Source organism: Fukomys damarensis, unplaced genomic scaffold (genome assembly GCF_012274545.1).
Source record: "Fukomys damarensis isolate Sample0158 unplaced genomic scaffold, DMR_v1.0_HiC HiC_scaffold_24, whole genome shotgun sequence".
NCBI classification, from domain to species: domain Eukaryota; kingdom Metazoa; phylum Chordata; class Mammalia; order Rodentia; family Bathyergidae; genus Fukomys; species Fukomys damarensis.
This window is the reverse complement of record NW_022900936.1, coordinates 50633737-50638111: the sequence shown is the minus strand read 5'-3', so window position 1 is coordinate 50638111 and position 4375 is coordinate 50633737.

Here is a 4375-nt window from a genome sequence, read left to right as displayed (position 1 = left end):
TTTTTTTTTTTTTTTTTTTTTTTTGTACTGGGGATTGAACTTGGGTCATAGTTGTACTTGAGAGGCAAGCAGTGGAATCACTGAGCTAAATCCTCAGCCCTAGTTTCTCTTTCTTACTGGCTGAGTGGTACTCTATTTTATTCTTTAAAAACATATTTTCTTTATTGAGTCTCCAGCAGATAAGCAATTGGGTCATTGTCAGACTTTAGCTATTGCAAACTGCTGCTATGAACACAATTGTATATATAATGCTGTGCTAGAGAGGCAAGCAGTGGAATCACTGAGCTAAATCCTCAGCCCTAGTTTCTCTTTCTTACTGGCTGAGTGGTACTCTATTTTATTCTTTAAAAACATATTTTCTTTATTGAGTCTCCAGCAGATAAGCAATTGGGTCATTGTCAGACTTTAGCTATTGCAAACTGCTGCTATGAACACAATTGTATATATAATGCTGTGCTAGGATTCTTTTAATTCTTTTTGGAAAATACCTAGTAGGGGAACAGCTGGGTCAAATAGCACTGCTAATCCTAGTTTTTTTGAGGTATCTCCATACTGATTTGCAATTCTCTCTTGATATCATATCATGCATTAAGAATGACTCTGTTGTAAATATTGCACTGCACTAGGTAGTACAGAGTAGGTACAGGTAATGGAGACATTTTAGAATATTTGTGTACTTTTCACAAGATTTTTCTAAGCATACCATTTACCACAGGAGTCTTTGCATCTTCTTAGCACACCTACCTGTTCCCCAGCCACTTGTTTTGCAATTTGACAAAAATATCATAATAAGAAAAGGCTACTTATTTTACCTACCCTTAGCAATATTTTTAGTTTCTTTAAACCAATAAAAATGATGCTATCATCAGTCCTTGAAAAAGTCTAAATTTTTATTTGTCTAATGTGGAGAGGACATTGTAAATCTTTAGGCAGTTTAGGACACAGCTTTTTGGAGTTTTTAAAACCAGCCCTCAGAAGCTAATAATTTTTTGCATCGTAATATCATACTAAGAGGAGAGTGTTATCCACCAAAAGAATGATTCTAAATGAACTGCCTTTGTGTATCAATTGCCAATAGTATGAAAGGGTGGGATACAACCTGAGTATAATATTGAAACTTATTGTAACTACTAATGTTGCTTATGTTCCTGTTGAAGTTTGTCACATGCTGATAGAAAAACAATAAGTGGAGCATCAAGATAAAGACATATAACATAAATTAATTAATTAACATAATATAACATAAATTAATTAATAACATAAATCAGTTATTGAGCTGATTTGAGATTATACACAGATAGCCTAATGATTTTTCTTTGAAGGAAAGGAATCTCTCTTCCAGTCTGGTTCACTTTGTAAAGCATGGCTGAGATAAGTTCAAAAAGCTTGAAATAGATATTTCTTTAAATATTCACCAAAGAAAAAAAAGCTACGGCTGATTCCTTCCAGTCAGTTCCAGTCCCCTGAGTACTTCCTGTATGGTGTGTTTTTCTACAGAAAGAATGTTACCTCATCATTAGCTTTTGTGGATGCAGGTACTTTATAGAAATGTTTGAATAAAAAAGGACATTGCTTCATAGAAAGACTGGTTAGTCATAATGTCTAGCCCTTAATTAGAGGCATAAAATAACATATTTTGAGAAAATAGTTTGAACAGAAGTTATACAGTATTGTTTATTATATATTCTATTTCTTTAGCACAGGAAGTAATTGTTATATTCAAGGCAAAGTGGCAAACAGAAGCCATGGTTTCTAGAATAATGATGTCCTCAGATAAAACTTTTTAGTTTTCTCTGTAATGGAAAAGAATTTTCATAATCACTTAGCATGCCTCTGTTACTAAATCTCTATATCTATATGGTATGTACTATATACTGCAGCTTACTACTCATTGTCTTCATGGCTGTCTTTCAAAATTGTGCCAATTTCTATTTAAATAAATGAATGTTGCTGCTAAATTATTTTAAATCAGTAGTCACAAGTGAGCATCTAAGAAATAATATACAAAGGATTCGAATAATAAAGTTCTGAGTAGAAGACCAATAAAGAAACTGCTACATTATTTGTCTTCTCTTTTCAGTTCAAGATACACTAATACCTTGCAATATCCACAAGATCTATATCCCCCTATTTTGTTGTTTTCTCTTCCCTCAATTACATTTAAATTAAAGGAAAACTATTCTACTTCCACTTGCCTCCTCTCCTTTTGTCTCACTTGGGAGAAACCATAAGTTGCTAGATTAATTACTACATTAGTAATGCTGTGATGCGCATCTCCATTGGGTAGTCAGGTCCCTGGGGATAAAAGCCACTTAGTGCTTGGTGTTTTCTACTCACATCTCTGTATATTCTTTTTCCCATTCTTTGATTATGATAAAGATTGCTTACAGTTTTCCAAATCAGTGGGTTAAGTGATAGTGTTGCTTTTGCTGATTTCTGAAAATATTTTGTAACCCAGTACTTAACAGAATTCCCACTGAATAGGCATCTGTTGAAAAAAAGAAATGAATAAAGGAATATGTAGCTGCCTTATAAAGTGCTCAGTTAAAATTTGATTGACACAAATATATACCTTCTCCTTTAAGAAAATTGTACACAGCATGACATTTGCTCATGTGAAAACCCACTGCAGTACCAGAACTAGGCAATGCTGGGAATGGTGTCTTTCACTGATTGTCCAGATTTCCCTCAAATGTCGCCCATAATGTGTCTAGAACTCTGAGTGTCCTCATAGTTCAGATCACTTCCTAAAAGAGCGGTAATACACTTAAAATGTTAAAAACAATCATGCCTTAATCTAAAGAGTGACTGAATTAATTTAAAAGTATATTTAAAATATTACATGTGTATGTCATATAATAAAAAGTCCCTTAATTTTTTCAAAAGCCTTCCACATTATTAAAACAAAAGCCTGGCAGAGATAAGGGAAAGTGAAAGAAAATATAGGAACATCATTAATAAATATTAAACAAACATTTCCAACTGAAAGTAAACAAGAAAAATTTGGAAGCAATGAGAACATACACTATAATGGTCAAATATATATAACTGATTCAATATGAACATCTGTAATTCAAAATTTGATGAAATCAGGTAAACCAATCCTGAGAATAGATAATAAAGAGTTATTTGATAAAAATTTAAATCCATCTATTCCTAATTTAGAACATCAGAAACCTTTCTGCTATGGTTTGCATCTAAGCTGTTCCCTCAAAACCCATGTGTCAAGGCAGGGCTGCTAGCCAGTATCACTAACTCGGAGGTGGTGGAACCTGCAGTAGGCGGGTTCTAGTGGGAGGAAGTTAGATCACTGGGTGTGTCCTTAAAGGGTTTTGGGACCCCAAATTTACTGTCTCTACTTCACCTTCTGGCTACCATGCGGAGTGTTTGCACTCCTGTGAAGCACTACCTTGTCACAGGGCCAAATACGACAAGGTCAACCAGCCAATTTGAAATTTAGAGCCAGAATAAATCTTTGGTCCTTAAAAGTTGATTATCTCAATTATCTGATCATATATTGAAAAGCTGACAGTTCCAAATGTGATTAGTAGCATGTTTTTAAAAAATCACTGTCACCATTAAATTTTGTTTCCTAATTACTAATGAATGAAATTAAGCAAAAGGGAGAGAAAGTAGTTGTGAAAATCAGAAAAATACTTATTGTAAATGATTGTGTACTTGAAAAAAATAATTCACTTCATAATTGTTAATGATAATTGATAATAATGTAAATGAGCTTAGTAAGGTGGACAGGAAGAAAATATATAGGATCAAATAGTTGTCATATACACTATAGCAACCATTTAAAAATATGTTGGAAGAAAATATATGAAAACAATAGCAAAAACATAAAGTATCTATGTGAAAGCTGAAAAAGAAATGTGTATGAACTATAAAAGCAATATTAAAGTACAAGTATAAATATAAGTATAAGAAACATAATATTTGACATATATATTCATGCCACATTCTAGGAAAGGTAGCTAAAGTGTAAAAAATACTACTATTTTCTGAATTAGTTTATGTATTCTATGTAGTTCTAATACACATAAAACAATGATTTTTGTAACTTGAGATACCTGAATTGATTAAATAGTTTACTAAATATATTTGCACCTTAAAGCAAACTAACTTATAAAAAGAAGAAAATTAAAGTATACTGTAATGCCATGAGAATTTTTAAAGCTCTACAGTACTTATTATGAAAATAAACAGATTAGTAGAATAACATAGAAAATAGAAAAATATATTTTAATGTATATGAGAATTTAGAAGCTGAGAAATGTATCCCCTTATTCAGTATATGTTTTCAGGGCTCCCTATAAGTAGCCATCTAAAAAAAATACACAAAAAATTTTTTTGAAAATATCAAAAA